The sequence below is a fragment of the Pavona decussata genome, unplaced genomic scaffold, assembly GCF_977016875.1.
Source record: "Pavona decussata unplaced genomic scaffold, jaPavDecu1.1 SCAFFOLD_156, whole genome shotgun sequence".
Lineage (NCBI taxonomy): Eukaryota > Metazoa > Cnidaria > Anthozoa > Scleractinia > Agariciidae > Pavona > Pavona decussata.
This window is the reverse complement of record NW_028145568.1, coordinates 5,793,207-5,816,579: the sequence shown is the minus strand read 5'-3', so window position 1 is coordinate 5,816,579 and position 23,373 is coordinate 5,793,207. Positions and strand designations below refer to the sequence as shown.

Genomic DNA, 23,373 nt, shown 5'->3' with positions numbered 1-23,373 from the left:
TTTACAAACAATGTATGGGCATTTTCCCGGGACCAAGTGAACTGTACGTACTGTATAAATTTTGAGAGGTGTCCGTATTACAGACGTGTCTGTAAGGAGAGGTTCAACTGTATTTCACATCAGGGAGTTTCCTGAATATCATCTCAAGTTCGGTTATCCATTTGAACTATGTGAATACTTCACAATAAAGAACTTATCAATGGTCATGAGCAAGATTGCGGAATTGAGCTATTTCAGGCAACTGATCATCGCTTCCAAATGACATATACGCTCATGCCATGAATGATGCAAAATAATGATCTCTCTCGATTGCTTTCCTTTGATACCACGCAAAACTCAAAGTTAAACTTAGAACATATTGCATTGTCCCTTAAAGCAAGAAGACAGTCCTGTTGGACCCACCGTGCTCTTCCGTCGGCAGCGAAATTGAATGAATCATGGACTACCTGTAGTCTCAAGTTGTTCTCCATCTCTCATGGATGAGCGTGAACCACATGCAAGAGCCTAGCCTGCACAGCAGTCGTTTCCGTTTCCTTCAAGCCAAGCGGGGCAAGCGCGCGAGGGCATTGGGCATGAGCCCAGACATTTTACCGAACGCCGTTCGTCAGCGAACGGGAGGCAATGACGCATTACCATTGGCCGGATAACCGTTTATCAAAGATGAAAATATGGCCGAGGCGGAAAAGAACTCTCTTGAGTGTCCTTTCGATTTCAAGTTTGCTTTGCTTTGGAAACGACTAGGCTTAACTTTAGCAGGGAGATACGTTAATTCAGTTGAAACGGGAGCAAAGGACTACTTTAAGCTAGCTGCTTCAAGAGCGAATGTCTATTAACATCAAGCAAAATCAAAATTCTCGGTCACGCTCAAAATATAGTTTTCATTGTGCTTTGGTTTGTTGGTAGATCATCTCAACAAACATGGCGTCATTCGTTTTTTGAAATCTTGCCGGAATTTTTAAAAATTTAAGAAAAAGTTGTTCTGGCTGTCGGCGGTCTCAAAGACATGAAATTAAGCTGGAAGCAAAATTGGCTGGTCTGAAAGCTTGTTTCGCGTACGAACAAAGAAATTTTTATTCAAACTCTGTAATCATAAATAGATTGAGGAGGCCTCAAGTAAATACTTCGCAGGAAGATTTTAGTTCTAACTACAGATTGAAAAGGAAGTTTTCTGAATATTTAAAATGACTTTGTATTTCACGCTACGCGAAATACAAATTTATCCTGGAAACGCGAGGAAGTATTTTAGCTATGCGGGACAAGCTCATTCTGTCTGTAATTCCAGCTGTAAGCAAATGAGTTGATATTCTAAAACATAAGTAAAATTTGTCTTGGGCAATTTTATCTACGCTTTGTTCGAGCGGTGTAAAGTTCGAGAAAATCTTCTAAAATACTGCAACTTGAAGTAAACAAGTTGCCCGCCGCGATTCTGTTTTCGCTGAGATAGTGGATTTACCAGAAGTTAAAAATGATTGGTTTTCATGTGACATTTGACGTGACAGTATAGGCCCCAAGGGAGCGAGGCCATTTGGGGGCGTTCGGTAAAATGTCTGGGCTCAGCGGCAGGCGTTTCCTTTCCTTCCCCGCCCCTCCCCCCTGCTCCTACTTTTTTGCTCCTTTATGCCCAATGCCCTTGCGCGCTTGCCCCGCTTGGCTTGAAGGAAACGGAAACGACTGCTATGCAGGCTAGCAAGAGCCTGATAATGGTCCCCTATTTTACAGGGCCCAGAAATTACCAGCACCCCACCCGGGAGCAAACTTGCTCAAGTCTTAAATTTAACCCTATATAATGCTTATGACGCAAATGGAGGTTGGGTGCCCAGGAGCCAGGGGGCTGGTGCTGCCAACCCAAACCTAGGTAGGTAGAATACCCCATGAACCTATGATCCAAATGGAGGTTAATTGCCCAGGAGCCAGGGGGATGGAACTGCCAACCCAAACCCAGGTAAGTAGAATACCCCATGAGCCTATCCTGACCGCAACCCAGCCACAAGCCCCACCCGCCATGCTGAAGGACCTCTGGGTTGGGGCAGCCCAGAGCAATGGGGGCTCATGGACACAGAGACACAGCCCCAAGGGACCAGATCTGAGGTACCCAACCCTGAGTGAAGAGACCCACAAGCCCCACCTGCTATGCCAACTGACTGGACACCTGGGTAAGAGAGCCAACTGGTGTGTGGATTCACAAAGACTTAATGCAATGCAAATCAGTTTGTGACGTCAAGTAAGGAATAGACCCATGCCCCTTACACTAGCTCGGTCATGGTACAGATATTGGCTAGATTTTGTAACTTTTACAGCCTATAAAAAGTCAAGATTTGGCTGAAAAAGACGCCAAATAGCGCAATATGTTTCGAGCAGGTGAAAAGATATTTATTTAAGAGAACAAAAAAATGGAGGTTGGGTGCACTTTAACTTACATGTAGTTAAATGACATTTAACCCTTTTTATATTACTCCAGTTGAACCTTCAGACACCTTCTGCAAGTGGACACCTCTTGCAATTGGATACCAAGACCCACTTTAAAGTATGCATGAGCTTCTAAAAATAACAACCTTGTTAAACAGAAAATAGCAAACATGAAACCCCAAAATGTGGAAACCATGGTATGCTGCAATTTGGTACTGGAATCCTTGGAATGACTTTATTTAAAAAAAATAATAAATACTCAAAATAACAAATAATTAAATAAATAACATTATATAAAAGAAATAAAACCAACAAAAGAAAAGAAACAAGACCAATTTAGAGGAACATATCTGCTTAATTAAATTATTCCATGGCCAAAATTAGTGTTTGATGTCCACCGTTTGCAGGCCACACATACCTTTGGTTTCCAACTGTCAAGATACTTGGGAGTAGACCCATCCCCCTCCCCCCCCCCCCCCCCCAACCCCCAATCACCCACTGAATTAGCAGTCAAATGTTTTGGCTAGAATATTTGGATTGGTAACACTAGGGGTGGCAAAATTGAAACAACCGCTACTAGAAATCTGGTGGTGTATTTCAGGGCATCAGAGTTAGGAAAATATGGACTAGCAAGGCTCGACTAGGTGAGATATTTCAAAGGTTTCAATAAATGTATAAATTAAATAATATTAATCATATTTTTTTTTATAAACATTATTTTATTGCCAAAGTTTGCCCTATTAAGACTTCACTTCGTAATAACATTGAATTGAAAATGTACAATAAATAATAATTAGTCAAAGCGACAGCAAAACAAACAAAAAGCAGCATTAAGCAATGCTAACAGGTGGAAAATACACATCTACGTACTTTTATAAAATCAGCCTCTTTGATTCAGATATAAAAGACTGGACATGAAATCATCATCATAATCATAACCGCCATCATAATCACCCAAGACTAGCTTTCCGATCCATCATTAATTAAATTTTGTCACTAGTGCTCGTGGCACAACATTCATTTGCACCCTTCACTAAAAAAACAATATAACAGTAACTAGTTACTCACCAGTCCAGTAAGTAGCAGCTAGCGCTCAGGAATTCACAAACACTCACTTCTTTTGGTGCAACCCCTGGAGTGGAGAAAAAAGACAAACGCGAATTAGCTGCTAACGCGAATTAGCTGCTAACAATATTTGGACAGCGTAAGGGGATGTGGGCATCTCCCCAGGCAAAGTAATCTACATATATACTAGAAATACGTGACTCGCAAAACCTCGTGAAGCTAGGGCTGGGTGGACAGTTGATTTGAAGTGAAGGAATCTGCTAAGGCAGCTAGAAAGGATGAATTGTCTCGTTTTTTATGATAGTGATTGGGAGGTTAGTGTGTCCTTTGAATAGCCCGACCCTTATACAAGTTGTGTTATCACACCCACTCTGTGCTATGTCATCCTCACAGACTGTGGAGTCATACATTGTAATAACATGTAGCAGGAGGTTAGGGATGCTCTATTAGAAATGATTGTGGTAGTGAAAGGGTAAGTAAAAGTGTACAATGCTTTGCAAATGATATTTAACAGAGAGTTCTCAGAAGATGGCACACATAAAATAATGTAGCTTATCTTTTTCCTCTCCCCCCCTCCCCCTCCCTCCCGGTACCTTCCATTCTAATCATTGATTGAAACTCAGAAAGTACAACATTTTTTATAGATGCAACTGCTTTATTTGCATAAAATAATGGAATATGTAGTGTTACATGTGATTGTGGTTGCTTTGAAGGGGTTTACCTAAAACCCGGAATCCGGAATCCCGAATAAAAAAACAAAAATGAAAATTTGTCGACATGGAGATTTCAACCAAGGTTAAAATCACTTGGGAAACAGTTTTTTAAGCTCTTGAAAAATTATAATATCAGTCAGGAGCCCAGTGAAATTTTCTAAAGTTTGCCTAAGATTTCAATTGCTGCAGTTAAGCCTTAATGGTGTTATAAGTATTCTAAAGCAGTCCCTGTTTAAAAGCGTAAACCTTTAAAACATACCAGAATGACACCTATCTATGTTTATAAAATCAAAAACACGGAATCTGTAAATCAGAAAAGACTTTCTTTTCTTTCTATATTTCTTTTTCTGTGTAACTTGCCATATGCTGGTAGATCTAGAGGATTTTCGTTCTTTTGGAAGAGTTAGGGGAGAGAGATGTGTACGATTGGTGCTGTTTTGACAGGTACAGTAGGCAAATTAACGCATTCACAATGGTGACGATGGAAATATATCTTTACACGTGTCATAACATTTTGACTAACGTATATTACGGCTCAGCAAATTGTTTGGCTATAAGTGTGGGAATGAGGCTTAAAATATTTAGACTTAAATATTACCATCTAAATCAAAATCAATAGATCTACGGCTTCCAAGATATCAGGAATTAGAGGATGTAAAATAATTTGTTATCTATATCCCGCTATTGTGATTACTAAATCATGGGAAATCGTTCACAGGCTCCTGAAGTTCTTACTGTATTTCAAAAAAGGCCATCAACATAAAACGTTTCCTTTATACTGGCAGCTCGACACTCTTTTGTAAAAGGTGCATAAAAGAATACATGCAGAGGCATGACAGAACCACGAGCCTGCGAGTGAGTGAGTGAGCAAAGGAACGAAGGAATAAATGAACGAACGAACGAACGAACGGACAGCTGAGTTGATAAATGAATAAATAACTTTGCCCACTGTCTATCCAGTTCAAAGCTTTTTTTTTTTAGATGAAATCTAAGCCACCCCCCCATACCGACTTGTTTCAAGACTTTTTATGACAGTGAGGCTTGCGAAGAGTTGATGAGTGATAAACGCAACACTGACTCTTTTCTCTAGTTACCTTTCATTGTCTCTCTACGTGCTATGGCAGGAGGAACCGTGATGAGTAGGAAGAGGTGTGGGGGTATAATTTACGAGTACGCTTGAAGATTGGGAACCTTTATTCCAAATGAGCCGAGTGGCTTAACTGCCTAAGCAATTGAAATAGTAAGTCTAAGGCAAACTTTTGAAAATTTCACTGGGCTCCTGCAGCTGACTGATATTATATTTTTTCAAAAGCTATAAAAACTGTTTCCCAATTAAGTGACTTTAACCTTTGTTGAAATTTTCATGTTGATGAATTTTAAGTTTTTTTTAGTATTATTCCAGATTCCGGATTCCGGATTCTGGGTTAACGTTTTAGGTTATAAACCGCTTTGAAGCAGAAAATTGCAGTTGGCAGTATGGGAAGTGATTGTAATTAAGTATTACTATATGGCTGGCTCCGCGAGCGGGCAAGATGAGTCAAATCCTGCGCTGTGATTGGCTACCCGAGCGGGCAAGATGGAGCTATCTTGCCCGCTCGGGATTACCCGTTGCCCGTCCGCTTGGCATCGAAAGTTTAATCCCAACAACAATGCGGGTTTTCTTCGATTTTCCCGTTGTTTTGGGGGAAAACGCTCACTAAAAAGTTCGGTAAACTCTCAACATTTACCTAAAGGAAAGGAAAGAGAATGGAATCGTCCTGGTGTAGTGAAAACTTTGTTTCAGCTACAATGAATGTGAGTTGAATCGGTGAGTTGCTCTGCGTGTAGTATTTTAGATAGAATTGATTTTGAAAAACTTATTGCCTCAAGTCAAGTGCCAAATTGATAAGTTCTCTAGGTTTGCAATGACTGTATTTAAATCATAGCGTAGTGGAAGTTGCAGTTAGTGTTTAAAGCAGTTCAGAAAAGTATTTTTTTTAAGTTCGCCGAAGAAGCTCACGTTTTTAATTTAGCCCCGTCTTGCTTGTTGTAAACAAGAAAATCTTGTCAAAGTTTCGCCCAGTTTTCTGATTTACCTGCTCTTTTTTTCGGCTTATGTTTGCATGTAATCTCAAAATCTATTGTTTCATTCAAGAATTAATGATTGGAGGCCGAAAACTGTGTAAAAATTTTTATTATTTACGCCACCGCGCGATCGGCTGAAAATGGCGAGTTTGCCGGATTCTATTCAAATCTTCCCGTTCTTGCGAGAATCGAAATTTTTTGTTCTCAATAATTGTATACTCCCTTTAAACCATTATAAAGTTAGAGCCCTAAGATAATTTAGGATTCGTTGTTTTCCACGATTCGTTCTTTTTTTGCGTTTTTATGGACCTCGACTTCGTCTCGGTCCATAAAAACGCAAAAAAAGAACTTGGCCAATATCCAGCCATCTTGACCTCACGCTTGGTCAATAACGCATATATGTAATTTTCTGTTTGCCATAAGTGGTCAGTGAATAAATGAGAGGCACGACTGGGGGGAATTGAATGGACAAGAATTATTACCATAAAAAATTCCATTCCCCTTGAGTCTCATCCAGTGATCGACTTAAAATTCAGTAACCAAATGCACATCTCGTTCTTGTTCAGTGTTATTAAGCAGTCGTTGAGCCTGGTTTGTCCAAAGCGTTTGTATAACTGCAAATCTCATTCCTGTTCAGTCTCATTAATCAGTCGTTGTGCCTGGTTTGTTCGAAGTGTTTGTAATCACAAATCTTGTTCCTGTTCAGTGTAATCAAGCAGTCCTGATCTTGCCTTTGCTCTGTGCAGGTTTCCTGATGTCTCCTTCTTTGCTTCTCACACTGAATCTGAAGTCACCTTTCACGCTGTTCAGGAGTTTGTTGTTTAATCACCCTTGGCAAATCTGTCTTGTCCCTTTGACGTCCTCTTGTGGTTCATTTGCATCACAGTTTGATCATGTTTCCTCAATAGTATAAACATTTTGCACTGCTCGATGAACAAACACGTTCCGCCCGCAATGAATAAACATGAGAGTGGACCACTGTGAGGCAGTGGTTTTCTTTTACAGTTATCAGTCCTAGCTGCTTTTGAACGGTTGAAACCGGTTCTGTTGCATAGCAACTACAAAATTTGTATCAGACACCATTTACTGATGCCAGCCTGTCTTCCAACCTGTTGCTGTCTAGCAATCTTTCCTTGGTCTGACGTCATTTATCCTTTGTTTGCACTGTTATCATGTAGCAACATGGACACCTTCAACTTTGAGAGTTCACAGTATCCAGGCTAGGAACAATACATGTAACCGCTTGTGATTATGATGACGACTGCACCCACTAGCTACAGCCTGTAGGTCATTTTTAGGATGTTGCACATTAGCTGGATGGATCAATGAGAATCACCCAACAAAATGGTGCTGAAAGCTAAAATGTTGAAAAACATGCTCCCCATGGGTTAATAAATTTGGTTCAAATTTGACTCACATTTCTTTATTGTTGCTAATGTGTGCTTGTTCTCCTCAAAGTGAAAATTGTTCAATCCATGTTCATTTATACTTTTTAGATGTAAATTAAGATTCATCTGAAATATGAATTTTTCAGTTAAGGAAAGCTTTTTGTCAGTTTTTTGGGGTATTTAAATTAATAAAACATTGGTAATTTGATTTTTTGTGCCAATTAGGACAAAAACTTTTTCTTCTAGGACCCCTAAGACCTTTTTTTTTTTGTGCTTTCAGAAGGTTTTCCTGAAGACATTACAACAATAGAGAGAAAAATATCTCTCTCTGGGAAAGGCGTTAGCTAATTTTAAGGAAAACAAAATTACAAAACTTGGAAGATACAGTCTGTATCAAATATATGCTGCTGTTTTAAATAAAGGTGTATTTGCACTAAGGTTTTCTTATCAATTCTTTCAGTGCTTTAGTTCATTCTTTATACCAATACCACCATCCATGCACAATTGTTGCCTGATATGAGCATGATTCATTATGTGGGATGCCCTGGGGCAGAAGGCGTCAAGGTTTGGGTGAAAAAATCTATACCCACCCCATGTAAGGTCTTTGGAAATTCCTAGGCGGAGGGGGGTCTTAAAAGTTAAAATTTTAGATGCAAAGTATGAAGCTAACTTGGAATTTTCTGGGGGGATAGGGGTGCAAAACAAAAAAACCATCCACATGGGGAGTATGGATATTTTCTGCATTTGCACATTGTAGTCTCAAATAATAAAATAAATAAATTAATTAAAATTAATAATGCTTTAGAAATAGGCAGGCAAGTAACAACTAGCGATATAATGCTCCAATGTTTCAGCGATGTCATGACGCCATTCTCAAGGAATGAATTCGCTTCTATTATTCATTCCTTGAGAATGGCGTCATGACATTGCCGAAACATCGGAACATTATATTGCTTAGTTTTTACTTGCCTGTAAATTAATTAAACCTGGATTAAAACCTTGTTCTCTCCCAGAAGGGATATAAATTTTTTGTCCTCTATTGTTGTCATTGTCTTTAACAAAAACAGCCCAATCAGAATCCATTGTTTGCACATCCATTTATACATGTTGGTTTTACTAGGGCTGAGAAAGAAGGCTTTTGTCATAGCTATAAACTGGATCTTTCCATGCTGATTTCACACTGACTCAAAAATGCCATTTTAAGAAAGAAAACGAACCTTTTTGAAGCAGTAAATCGGAAGAATAACTTCTACATATGTATGAATTGCTCAGACAACTGTTAAAACATTGGAAATTGGAGAGCTCACAGAATTATGCTTTCAGGGACAGATTACCTAGACTGATTGTGGTTCTTTAAACGACCCCAAAATGTCATGAGCTTAATTTAATAGAGTCCCTGCTACCACAGGTATAAATTTCTTTTTCTATTGAATACTATCATGATCAGTAGACAGGCCAAGTTCACTATGTGATAACATGAACATAAAATTGATATAAAGACTTTGTAAGTTTTTATTTTGGTGAGAAAAGGGCAGTGACATTGAAAGCCTTCAATAGAAAGAGATATTATTTGTGGTTCAAGTTAGCTGAGATTTCAGGCAAAATGGAAGGAGGGTTAAGGAGAAGATTAACAATATGACGAAATGTCTGAGAGTGTTTTGAGCCCATTTTGTTTTGGACCGGGTGTGTGAAGTTGTTTGGCTGTAAATATCATTGCGCCATATTGGGCCCTGGATAGTTTGATGCTATATTAAAGCAATGATTCAATAGTAAATGGAGTCAGGTCTGAATCTGTGTGGCTTGGATATTCTGTTATCAAAACACAATTCCGAAAAATTTCATTTATAGCGTAAGGCAATATGACACTTAATCTTTATGACTAAAACTATTCAATTACATTGTAGCTCAATCACAAAGGGTCAATGGGTTTAAAAAATCTGCGAGGTTTACAATGGGAATAAATGAGGCCTCTTATTAAGGCTTTCTGGCTTTCTTGTATTATGCTTTTAAAGCTAATAAAATATAATTATTCCCTTGCATTTTCTTTTAATGTTTTACCAAATATTTCAAATCGGGCGCGCACAAGGTTTAAACACTTTCTTGTGTAAGTATTGTAATGTAAATTAACTCTGCATCTTTAAGTACCAAGTGAAACCTGTTTCTATCTACGAGCTCACCAATGGATGCCATTGATAAATTATTTATTTGTATGTATAAACAGATTGTGACTGTGGGCAGCCATTCTAAGTAATGCTTGCATCAAACAAAACATCCCAGGTGAACACCTCCAGGCATCTTGTTTACGTCAAGCAGTCCCTTTCTGGATAGTCGAGAGCGTGCGCTCACAGCGCAGTGAGACTGGAGAGAGGAGAGATAAATGAGAAGAGACTAGGGGAGAGGCAAGAAGGAAAGGGAATGCGCTTTCAACAATGCGTTTGAGTTTCCCGTCGCATCAGCAACGGAAAATTCCGATTGGTCCATAAACAATAGCTGTTGCCAGACAAATATGATGTGTTATTGGCCGTGTTTTCAAGAGCAATTTTTTAAGTCGCTGAGTGAGTGACAAACGGAAACCTCGTGAAAACAGTTGCTTTTCCAACTCGCTTAAAGTTTAAAGTGAATCGGCAAACTTCAATGCAATTGTCATTAAATTTAAGCCACCAAACCAGGCCGGTAGCTTAAGCGACTCAGCAATTAATTTCCGCCAATGAGAAGGAACTTGTGGTCATTTATCTGATAAGACTGTCAAAGTGAAAACAGAACATTCGTTCTATTTTTATGACTCCCTCGAAACAAGATGAACAATTTTCTGTGCCATGATCTCAAGTGAGTGATTATGGTGACCATGTTGCCGATGTTACACATTTAAGACCATAGGTTACTCCAGCACGGCAAAATTAGCAATAATTGCTAATTTTTTTGGAATTTCGCGGGCCTGCTCTCCTCAAATTTCAAGGGTGAAATATAATTGTACTCGTAAAAACACCCATCAATTTTAAGTAGCTTAACGTCAGGTCTGTAATCATAGCACCCTCAGGAATTTTAAGTGAGACATCCGGCATCGTGAAAACATGGCCATTGACTTCTTCACACGTTTGGATGTCAACATTTCAGATCACTAAGAAAATGGCTTCGGTCGTGAAAGACAGTAGCAGTGACGTCTTTGTAATTTTTAGTGATCAATTCAGTGGCATAGTTCTCAAAGAGGAACAGCTCTAGGCTTAAGCAGTTAAGAGCGCTTGTCTGCAAAAGATGTAATGAACGTTTTTCCCACTGGTTTTCGGGAAATCCATTATATATCAAAGCTTCGTAATAGTGAAAAACCTTTGCCAACACCGCTTAGCCGGTTGTGGTTGTTGTTCCACTTTGCAGTATTATTGTTATTCTTAATTACACTTGGGGCGTTTTTGTTGAGGATTTCTATTACTCTGGGCCCTGAAGAAAAATTCAAATGTACCACAACTTCTAGAGATTTTGGCTTTTCAAATTAGAAGCTCAGATCAATGCCCAAGCTCCCAATTCCTTTCTCTTTGCTCCTAATGTCCTGGTGATTAAATAACAATGGTCGCTTTGCTGGCCTTTTCACAGGTTCTCGGCGATCTGTTGATTCTCCCCCTAACTCGCTTTCTCCAGCTTTCCGTCTCTTTTCTGTTGCTGATCCAGGAGATTTTGCAAGTCTTTAAAACAGTAAGATTTCTTCAGGTTCTTGGTTTTCCTTGTTGTATTCCTGGCCGCTTTCCTTTGATTTAAAAAAGTTTTCCTGTGGAACTTTGACGTTTTTGCGGATGAATTTCAACTGTTCTGCAGCATTTCTTATTTTCAACCCACACTGTGAGCAAACACGGCAAAATAAAGAAGACTTAGAACTTAAACAAATTTGAAGTGTTTCACTTATTATTTTACTGAGGGGAATACTTCCTGTGCCGCACTTCTGAGATTTATACAGATTTCACACGAAAGGTAATATTTCCCTTTCCGTTTAAAGTTTACCTTGCAGACATGGCAAAAATCTGAAGCATCCTGTGCTTTAGGCTTTTCCCTGTGTTTTGTAATAAAAACTTCCTTTAATGGCTAATTTGTTCCTCCGTTAAGGCTCAAATCTTAGGCTTCACAATACATGTATATCACTATATCTGATCTCTTAACTCCGCACACTTTACAGCTCTACTAAGCCTTGTTTCGCAATGTTCTTTCTTATGTCTAGGCCAATCTTGAAAAACAATCAAAATGCATGGATCGGATATCACAAAAATAATTAAGGTTCGCTTTTCACATCCGGTTGGTTAACAATAATTATTGATCACGTTCAAAGTTCTTCATTAACTATTTCAATCTTTTGTCAAGTTCCAGTTCAAAGTTCATTTTCTCACCACGTTTTTGCACCAGTAAACTTCCTTGGTGTACTATTGCTCATTCAAAGCTTTTTTACTTTTTTTCAACAAATGCTGCCAGGACTGAGTCAGAACTCCGCAAGATTTACCAGCACAATACTTGCATACACCCAAGGAAGACGGTTACATGTAGCTATTTCTCGTGAGCGACAGATAGAGGTGGAGTTGTTATTTATTAGCTGTCATTTTTAATTAAATTTTTAATGGGTTTAACAAATTGTGGGTGGAGTTACCCTGAACGCATCTGTTACATTTAAGAGCACAGTCCCTTTCTTTTCCTTTCCCCTTTTTCCCGCCCTTCCCCAAGCCCCCTCCACTCGTTCGCTTCAGTTTTTTAGCGCTTGGCTATTTTGCACGACCTCTCGGCTATCGAGTGATAAAAATCTGCGAGTCAGCGAGCCATGCGAGCCAACGGTGTGAGCCATGCGAGCCATGCGAGCCGTGCGAGTCACGCAAGTCATGCGAGCCATGCGAGTCATGCGAGCCGTGCTAGCCATGCGAGTCACGCGAGTCATGCGAGCCACGCGAGTCATGCGAGTCATGCGAGCCACAGTATAAATGTTAAGAATTTTTATTTGTTGTATTTACATTCACATAAGAACAAGAACAAGAGCATCGGAACAAGATGAATAACATCACAGTATTTAATTCTTACAGTGGGACAACGCAAACCATGATACTTTTTGTTACAGTCAACCCAGGTCACGTGTGAACAATATTTATGAAATTTGAACGGAGTTTTGAAATTTACATGTCAGTTTTGAAAGTCGCCAACGAGGTTTCAGAGTTCCCGTATAAATTTCCCTAGCTTATTGACGGTATATAGCTATGAATTTTTCTTTACACTGCAAAATTGAATATTTCAAGAATAACAATTGTTTCCCAAGTATTTTGAATCTTTTTTTTTTTTTTTTCAGTTAATGCGTCTTTTTCGGAACGATTTCCAGAGAAATGTCCAACATTCCATTCACACGTCAGACATTACAAAGAGAAATTCGAATGTTCATTTCATTCTTGGAAATACTGTTCACGCGTGACCTGGGTTGACTGTAATTGACACGTCAGGGCTGATTGTCAGTGTCATTCCAAACTTGTAAGGTATGATAAATGAGTACTCAAAGATGAGCGAAGTCAATATTGTCGCACTAAATTCAATTTGAAAAGAAGCAGCGTAACAGAAGCATTTGCCGTCAGCTGGTGGGTCGAATGCTATCTCGAAACCAGCCTCTGTCACTCCAGTGGCGAGTTTTGAAGAAAGACTTGTCTATGGGAAAGGACAACCACATGCAGCAGTCAGCCAACCGACAGAGTGCTGATAACTCTGATTCTCGACTAAAGACCAAACCTGTTAAAATGGCGCGATTTACTCACCATTCTTGACGCCAACACACGGAGATCGAAGTGCTGTTCTTTTTTTTTTTTTTTTTTTTTTTTTCTTGAATGAAGTTCCACATGGATATCAATGAATGACATGTATCAATAGATACCTTTTCGACTAGCGGTGCAGCCGTATGTTTTTCTCGGATTTTTTTTCTGAAGTCTTGAACCTTAATAAATTTTTGCGTATTGTTTTTATTTTTTTGCGCATCTTGGGCGATTTTGAATAGGCAAAATTCTCTCCAAAATTATAACAAAAACGAAAAAAAAAATTCGTCCAAAATTTTCTCACGCGAATGTAAATAAAACAAATAACATTTGCACTGTGGCTCGCATGACTCGCATGACTCGCGTGACTTGCATGGCTCGCACGGTGGCTCGCATGGCTCGCTGGCTCGCAGATTTCGCAGACCCTCGGCTATCCAGAAAGGAAACGTTTCATGTGCATAGTGGGGGTTGCAACTACTTCAACCCCTCCCATCTCTGCCTCCTTCCAGCAGATGCCCATGGTTTTGCTCAATTCAGTTGGATTCTGATGATCTGTTATTACCATTTTGGTCTGAAACATTAGTACACCTGTAAGCACAGCCAGAACAGTGTCTGTTTTTTTTTTTTAACAATATGCCACCCATCACCTGATCTTGTTGGCCAAATCATGTTCTTTTCTTTTTTCTTTTTTTTCTTTTCATGTTTTGTTCTTTTCAATGTGGCCGTCTACGTACTGGTTAGCTATAGGCTTTGCATGAATAAATGCTTTCCAAATGTACAATGTATTTCTAAATGTTTTTGAAAAGTTCAGGTTCTTTAAAAAGAATGCTCCATGTAGATTCTGCCTACAGTGTCACAAGTATGAACACAAATGAAAAATTGACTTGAAAAAAACTTGAAGTGCTATTCTTGTTTACAAGTCTTAAATGAATAATTCAAGGTAAACGATAATTATGAAAAACCTGCAGTCTCCTTAAAATAATGAGTAAAGAAATGAATAAAATTTAATACCAGTTGTCTTCCACATCTTCCACATGTAGATCTGTATTAGAGTTCCTTTGCCATAATTTATAATGCCTTCTACATGTGTATTTCTCATATTTTACTCTGTATCCCCCATCCTCTTCTCCCAAATAGAATTTCACACTACTCCTTCGACAGGGTTCCAGTACAAAACCAAAGGATTAAACAAACAGTCAACAATCTTGTAGATACATGTAGCTGGGTTCATTTGTGGCATGATTCAAAAGAACCAATCATAAGAAACCACATCATTGATGCCAATGCCTCTGGATTGATTATTACTCTTTCAGTATGTTTAGAACACCCCTCTTTCAACTTGTCAATCTTGAGTACTAGCTGTTCTACATGTAACTTGGAGGCACCATTCTTAGCAAAACAAGATTAACTGTGTTAGAATTTGAAGACAATGACTAATTATACCTGAAATATTTAATTTGAATACTTCAAATCCATTTATAATAACTTTTCATACTTAGAATTTGCCCACTCAAGAAAAATCTTAACCTTGAGTACCTGCCTTGGATGAATACAAATGTACAATATTAATAATTTTGATATTTATAAGTATGATTCATTTACCTTGCCCAATAGCTTTCACATCTTTTGTAGTCCAAAGTCTTCTTCCTTTAATTCCTTATCTTTCAGCAGAGATGCAACTTGCAGCTGAACAAACTCTGTAAATTATTGTAACAGAAGTTGCACTTGAAGAAGAGATAAGAATTAAGCCTATTAATTAAAACCTTTTGCAGCTATTAACAGCAAAAAAGATGCACAAGATCTTAATACAAGAAATAAAAAATGTCCTGGATCTCTTCGTTCAAAGAGAGAAGTGGATTTGACCCCAGCCAAATATCAGGTTAAACAAATGCATTTCACTGTTGTTTTGGCAACTGCTTTAATTATTGACCTTCAGGTCTACATGGAGGCTAGAAGTCTGTAACTCACATAGCACACATACCATGCTAATAACAATGCGATGTCCAAAAACAATGGCATAGTTGATACAAGATTATAAAGAACAAACTTGTAAATATAAATTTTTGGATGACCAGACCAGTGTCAGTCTTCAGGGGTAAAATAATGTCGATCACACATATCCGAAAAGACCATGATAGCACTTGAAGCATGACGTAAAAAATACAATGGAATTTAACTTAAGCATATCAAAATAAAAGAGGATATGAATTATTCAAATTCCATTACCTTTCTTGGGTTGAGGGGGGGGGGGGGGGATTTTAACTGAGGTAGATCCTTATAAGGAGTTGGAGGGTAACAGATAAGGAAAGTTTGAAAATTCACATTCATTTGTGAACTAAGACATGATGTATTGTTTTCAATGTCTCAAGGTGGGGGCTGCAACCACTTAACCACCCCCCCCCCACTTCACCCCTCCATGGGTGGCTGAGTAAAGGCAATATCCAATGTAAACACAGTGCATTGGTGTAAATCATGTTTAGACTTAGACTTATAATTATTGTCTCTGAAAAATTGCTTGATGCTTTCTCTTGGGTGAATACGTTGGATTAGTTATTGAATAAAGCCAGATTTTATTCTTTTAAACAACATACAACATGTTGACCGGCCTCAGCATCACAATTGAACAATACATTAAACAACAATACAATTAAGAATTTGAACTGCCTGTCTGTGTTCATCACCCGCTTTAATTAAATATTACTCAATTCATGTGGATTTTGATGGGCTATTGTCATGGAATTAATGGACTATTCTGGTCTTGAAAATGGGTAAGCACACTCAGAAATCAGTTGGTTTAAAATTAAAAAAGGGTGTGCTGTTCCACATAGGTTGAACTTAAGAGCTTACATAACGTGGTACTGGTATAGAAATCAAAAGTGGATGCACATGTGGTAGAACAATGAGCGCGTTCAGTTGCACGATCGATACTCCCTCAACCCTCTGGATGGGGGAAGACAAAGAAGGATGATTGCACTAATCGCTGCTACGATGTGATCCAAAAATGCATTTCAGAAGAAAGTTGAGATCATTTTCTTTTAATATATTGACCCATTTACCTTATTTATTGCTCAAAAGCAACTGTTTCTTAAATAGTTTCCCTCAAATTTTTGAATTGTACGAATAATTGGGAGATTTTAGTAAAAAAATTGGGAGACAGGGAGATTGCACCAAAACTCAGGAGACTCCCATTAAAATCAGGAGGGTTGGAATCTCTGTTAAATTGGCCTCCCTACACAATTGGATGCACTTAAAAATAAGCTTTCTGTTTCGTACAACAACAACACTTTATTTAAACAGAGAGTTACAAGCTGGTTATATACCTACCCACAATTTAGAGATATATAGCTAAAGCTAGTCAAGGCGGGTAGGTATGTCTATACTAAACTAACTGCAATAAGTTAATTTGCTGTTACAAATTGACAGCCACAACTAAAATAAAAGTTAAATAAGTAGTGAACAAACAAGTGAACATACTAAAAAAAAATATTTGTAAGCTGATAGATATTAAAGTATTGTTACAAATTTACAAGCTTTTTACAGTTTACAAGCTTTTACAGTTTAATATACATCTGTACTGTAACAAAGAGTGTATCGTTACAAACCAAGGGCAATGAAGATATACTGTAGACAACTGGAGATGAATGGAGCAGGGAGGAAAACTGGGTGCGTGACAAATTCAGACTACAGACTAACAGACTTGCAGACTTGCAGGTTTGCAGACCTGCAGACTTGAAGGTTTGAAGGCTTGCTGACCTGCATACTTCTGGATTTTTGCGACTGGAATTTAACGAGAATTATGTGCAAGACTTAGTGTTGTTGATTCCATGGACCCAGTTGCTGATTCACTGGCTTGTGGCTTTACGAGGTGACATAATTCCCTGTGGAGGCATGTGTTGTTTACAAAATTTCACGACTATGTGTCTACATACATTAGGTTTTTGCTATTCTAACTTTGAACTCGGATATCTCGATAACCAATCAACAAAATATCGAAAACTCCTGATTGATGTACATGTCTTGTGAATATTACGCTGTGTCACTATTTCGTTCTTGCCAAGTGTTTGATACCCTATAAATTCAATCCAACTGAGGCCTTGGTCATTGGCAAGTTTACCCATACTGATATTTTAAAATGTAAACAAATTGCTAACATTGTATCTTTATCAGAAGCTACCCTTTATTATGGGGTCCATTGCTATATAGGTTGACAAAGTTTTCTCAAAACTGGCGCACGTAAGAATTTTGTTCCTGAAGGACAACCGTGAAAGTAGGAAGACTAGGAAGTATCCTTAAAGCGTACCAAGCAGAGAGTGCATGATGTGGATTGGCAGAGGTTGCACGACACTGTTCCTCACGAAGCAAGGGCCAAAGCCCAAGCAACTAGCAAGGTTAACAAAGTTGTCAGGCCGAAGGCCCAAGTGGAGCTAAGCCGCGCAAATTTAAGCAAGAGATATATTTATATAAATTGTTGCAGGTGTCCGTGCTGTTGCCTGGCAACAGTGCAACAAAGTTTGAATTATGTCAGACAAAGGTTGCTAGGCAGCAACAGGTTGGAAGACAGGCTGGCGTCAGACGCAACTCATGTTTATTCATTGATGGCTGAACGTGTTTATTAATCGAGCAGTGAAAAATGTTTACTATTGGTGAAACACGATCAAATTGTGATGTAACTGAACCACAGGAGGATGCACAAGGGACAAGACAGATTCGCAGAGGGAGATTAAACAACGAAACTCAGCCCGAGCAGCAAGGAGGGAGACATCAGAAAACCACAGCGCAAAGACAAAAGACAATATCACTTAGAATCAACTGTCCACCCAGCCCTCCATGTAGCTTCGCGAGGTTTTGCGAGTCACGTATTTCTAGTTTCTAGAGTCTGCAAGTCTGAAGTCTGCATTCGTCGCACACCGAGTAAAACTTCCTTGTTTACGATCAAACGACAGTTCGCCCTGCAGTAAGCTTAACATGCTCAGTCAACCATTGTTGTCTAAGTGGTACTTAGTTAAGGTAAACTGTGACAAAATTAGCTTGCATCACGTACCTCGCCGTCGCGTTCTGCTCTTCAGAAGTCAGACACGTTTGTGGCCCAAACTTGGTGCAAAAAAGGGAATTTAAGCCTACATCAACACACAACAGAAGCTTACAGATTTGCCATGCCAAGGAATGCACGCTGATTATAGCTCTTGCGGTTAATCGACTTCAACTGATTGGTCGAGAGATGCACTGAACTGCAAGGGTCACTGCGTTACTGTGCAAGGGATGTGGAGGGAAAGGGAAAATCAATTTCTCGTACTCCGCATCTCAATCGCAGGCTCACCCTAACACGCAATGGTGGAACGGTATGGCGCGTTTTTAGTGTCAAAATTCAAACAATCAATTCAAACATTCAATCCTTCAATTCAAACATTTGATTCTTCAATTCAAATCTGCAATTGTTCGGTTCAAACTTTCGATCTTTCAATACAAACATTTAATCCTTCAATGCAAATATTAGCCTCCCAGACGTTCTTAGGGGTTCGTCACGCGTTTCTGGGCAGGAACGCGTGACGAACCCCTAAGAACGTCTGCGTGGGAGGCTAAGCAAATATGAAATGGGTCGATTCAAACATTCGATCATTCAATCCAAACATGGAATTGTTTGTTTCAAACATTTGGTTCTTCAATCCAGACGCCCTTTTCTCCAATCCAGAAATGCCATTCTTCAAGTTAAACATGCATTCTTTGTATTGTCTGGCCTATCATTCAGTTGAAGCATGCATTTCGTCAACTGAAACGGCATTCCATTTTTCAATTCAAACGTGCATTTCTTCAATGAAATCGTGAAACTCCAACACTACAGCATAAATTCCGCGTTCAATTTCGATAGAAAATGATGAAATCCTGCTATTGAAACATTCTGCACTTTAATTTTAAGATATCCAGATTATAAATTCATGCATAGTCTCACAATGTAGTTGTGCAGTGCCTCGATTCAAACATCCACTTCGGCGATTCAAACATTCAGCTCATCAGTCCAGACTTTCAATTATTCTCCAGCGGTCTGAAACCGAGGGGACTCTGTAAAAGAAGGGTACTAGACTTGCTTACAAGTCGAGCTTAGAGAGCGCGAAGCGCGATCGTCAGAGCTCGAGGGAGCGAGCGCGGAGCGCGAGCGAGCGAGAGCTCGACTTGTTTCCCTTGCTGGAAATCTAATCAAGTGACGTCATTTTGGCGCGAACTTTTCAGGGTAACTGTCAACTCAATACATTATTGTCATTTCAGTCATTTCAACGCAACTTTGGAAAACGTTCTCAATGCGTTTTAAAACGTTGGGAATGTCTCCAAACGAAACCGAAATACGTTGAAAATCATTTAAAAATTGGGCCAACGCATTTGCAAAACATTTTCAAACGTTGACAACGCATTTGAAAAGTGAAACGACAAGTCATTTTCAGTTATCAGCCTTGCGAAACGACTGTATCGTACTACACACTGTTCATGCGAAGATTTTGTTTACATTTTGATGACTGCAGAAATTATGTCGATTCGCTTCGCGAAGATTTTTAAAATGCTTTACTTCGAATGTGCGAGTAATAATAATAATACCGACTACTGCTAGCGCTGCTACTGCAATAATAAATTTTAAAATGAGAGCACTACACAGCATGACATGCAGAGTGCTGTCTTGACGGAAAAATCTGGAAAACAACATAAAATGTATCGGCTCTAATGGGTTTCCTATCACATACCGAACGAAATTCGGTCGTTATTAAACTTGTTTGGGATATTAAACGGCCGAATCCGTATCGGTATGTAACAACCGAACAAGTGAACGGCCGAAAAATGCTTGCTATATACCGAACAAGGTTGAGGCTTATCTCGTTATTATCAAAACACTCATTAAAAATGTAGCATATAACTCGGTCAGTATAAGCCACAAGATACCGATCGATCGCCTCTTGATGTTGATGTCCGTTTAACCGGAACCAAGCAAACGGACATAACCTCTTCTCTTTCGCCGTGACGTAGAAAATCGAAAACGAATGGCGCCACCTCATAGGTCAAGCTTTTTTTCGCGATCATCCTGTAGGCGCCGATAAAAACATGTCCTTTCCACAACAGTGACTTTCGATTACTTTGCCCTGATGTTCGCGGACGTCTCTGTACTTTGCTTTTTGCAACCCATACACGAATTGCGTCGTTAAATGAACGTATAATCAGTGCGAGGAATTTAGAAGTTCTTGGTCGTAGACCGAAATAAAAACAATCGCTATCGAAGAGCTAGTGTTGTAGTTCGAACAGCTTCGCCCGTGATCTGGTTATGATCTGGCTTGATTGACGTGTACTTTCATATCGCTGGTTCTGATTGGATAATGCTACAGGAGGAAAATTCCTACTGTAAATTTGGCGCGCTGCAAGTGATAAAAGTCGCTCGCGCCAGGTCCATTCAATGAGGAGCGAGCGAGCGACTTTGAGAAAGTCTAGAAGGATACGGACGGGCGCATGACGGACGGCGGATGGCGGACTGGATAGCGGACGGATGGGGCTTTTTGAAAAAAAAAAAGAAGAAGAAGAAGAAGAAGAAGAAGAAGAAGAAGAAGAAGAAGAAGAAGAAGAAGAAGAAGAAGAAGAAAATAGGATGTCGATACGGTTAAATTTATTGGTTAATTGTCACCTTCTAAGAAATGCTAGCTTTGACTACTTTTGTTTTAATTTTTTTTTAATTTGAATTAATTTATATCTTATTGTCAGGCAAACAGCGGAACCGCTACGGAATGTTTCTTCTCGTTTTTCAACTAAATCAGTCTGAGTTTGTAGTGGAACTACGTACATTAGAGAATCTGATTAACGGGTAAAGTACATTGTACTGTATGAGCTCTTGTTAGGTATTTAATATAGATTGGAAGTCGTGGTTATTATTCGAACAGACAGATCAATACAAGTTATTAAAAAATTATTTTAAGATGTCCAAAGATTTCCCTGCGTCAGATTTGCAAACGTGTCAGAGCAATTGGATAAAGCCTTATACGCCTGGTTTATTCAGCAGTGGAACACCAATTTGACGTCCGTTTCTTCAGGAGAGAAGCGAAACATTTCTCAGCGCAGTTGAACGCGGAGTCGACCGATCGCGAAAGCTTTAAAGCATCAACCGGTTGGTTAGACAAGTTTAAAAATCACAATTAAATTCTGTTTTCTTTATTTCATTTCTTTACATTACTGTCTCATTAATATTCATATTTTCTATTATCCGGACTCCGATTCCGGACATTTTATTCAAGTCCCACGAGTCCGGATAATCGAGTTTCGACTGGGGGACTGGGGACTGAAGGCCGTCGCCGAGGCAACTGGGGGAAAATCAGAAACTGACCGAAAAAACATGTTTTTCTGTCAGGCAAAAAAATCTGAATGTTCAGAATGTTTGAATTTATAATCTCGATATCATATCTTAAAATTAAAGTGCAGAATGTTTCAACAGCAGGATTTCAGCTTTTTTTTATCGAAATTGAAAGCGGAAATTTAATATGATGTAGTGTTTAAGTTTCAGGATATCATTGAAGAAATACACGTTTGGATTGAATGATTTCATCCTTGTCACGCCCTGTAATCTATTGGCCCTCTACGACCAATAGCGCGAAAATTCGTAGAAAATTTGCGTTACATCCGGTTGATCCCATATTTGGTAGAAAGGAAGTCTATAAAATAATCCAATCACTGGCCGGGTTTCATTGCGATCGGTTGAATAAATTTTGCGTACCGAATTTTTATTTGCATAATTAACTGTAAGCGTGATGGCGTCGTCTTCGAAGTGAGCGTATGTTGACGAAATCAGCCCAGAAGAAGACACAGATTTTGACTACGAAGGAGATAGCGGTCCAGAAGGCATGTCAAGTGGTAAGGAAAGCGAATTAGATCGCCTTCTCACCAATAAAGGCGAAAAATGAGAGGTAAGCGAGCACAAAACTTTTACATACGACGCCACGCAGCTCACACGCAATAAAACATATGTTCTTGAATTGCGGGAAAATATGATTTGTAGCCGCTCGCTACGCTTGAATTCTTGCTTTCTTCATCAGAAGATCTTAGTTTTACACTGAGTTAACATTTGGGAGTCAATAGCTCGATAATTTTGGTTAGAATTTTCGTTTTGGGCGTCAGGGTAATAGGATACGATGTAGCGTGTGTGTGACGCTAAAGTCTAAAAATGCATTCCGTTGCTATGGAAACGTAGATTTTTATTCGATTAGATGGCTATCAATAAAAAATTGTAATTTATTTTGCTTTTGTTCTTTCTCCACCAGATTTGGAGGAATTGTAGCCAATACATCAAGGAACATTTTCTTTTTTAACTTTTCTTTGCAACCAGACCTCTTGGTCATATTTTATGTATTTTGTGAAAATTGTTTGCATAAATGATGCTGATTTATGATAATTATATATTTTTTTTTGAAACATTGTGAGCTTCTTTGGAGACAAACTTTTTTTCCCTGTAAAGCCTCATCATTGCTGATTAAAATGATGTATAACTTTCCACTCTCCTGTAAATAGTTTTCGAAATATTAAATAAAATAGGAATGTGGTCAAAAATGCCTGTTTTTGCAGTGACAAGGATGAGATAATATAAATGTTTGCATTGAAAATGGCATGTTTGAATAGACGAAATGCATGCTTGAACTGAATGATAGGCCAGGCAATACAAGGAATGCATGTTAAATTTTGAAGAATGGCATTTCTGGATTGAAGAAAAGGGTGTTTGGATTGAAGAATCGAATGTTTGAAACAAACAATTCCATATTTGGATTGAATGATCGAATGTTTGAATCGACCCATTCCATATTTACAATAAAGGATTGAATGTTTGTATTGAAGGATCGAAAGCTTGAACCGAACAATTGCAGATTTAAATTGAAGGATCGAATGTCTGAATTGAAGGGTTAAATGTTTGAATTGAAGGATTGAATGTTTGAATTGAGGGATCGAATGTTTGAATTGACAGATTGAATT

The 23,373-nt window shown here is 38.8% G+C and overlaps 1 protein-coding gene and 1 long non-coding RNA gene across 9 annotated transcripts in view; one reads left to right on the top strand and one right to left on the bottom strand.

The window, feature by feature from the left end:
* LOC146465524 (NLR family CARD domain-containing protein 4-like) overlaps window positions 1–18,869 on the bottom strand; it is a 45,950-nt gene extending 27,081 nt beyond the window's left edge. For 4 of the 8 annotated variants that reach the window (XR_014868233.1, XM_085128377.1, XM_085128375.1 and 1 more), the window contains exons 1-2: window positions 14,995–15,313; window positions 3,475–3,538 (exon numbers count right to left, since the gene is read on the bottom strand). The gene's annotated coding sequence lies outside the window, so the exon portion shown is untranslated. Of the gene's footprint in view, window positions 1–3,474; window positions 3,539–6,730; window positions 7,450–14,994; window positions 15,314–18,433 lie in introns of those variants that run through there. The other 4 variants (XM_085128376.1, XM_085128381.1, XM_085128378.1 and 1 more) reach the window with 4 other exon arrangements.
* A 3,119-nt stretch (window positions 18,870–21,988) lies between these two features.
* LOC146465523 (uncharacterized) lies at window positions 21,989–22,900 on the top strand. Its single transcript, XR_014868237.1, has 2 exons — window positions 21,989–22,316; window positions 22,671–22,900. It is a non-coding gene; the product is annotated as an uncharacterized LOC146465523 (long non-coding RNA).
* The last annotated feature ends 473 nt before the right edge of the window (window positions 22,901–23,373 follow it).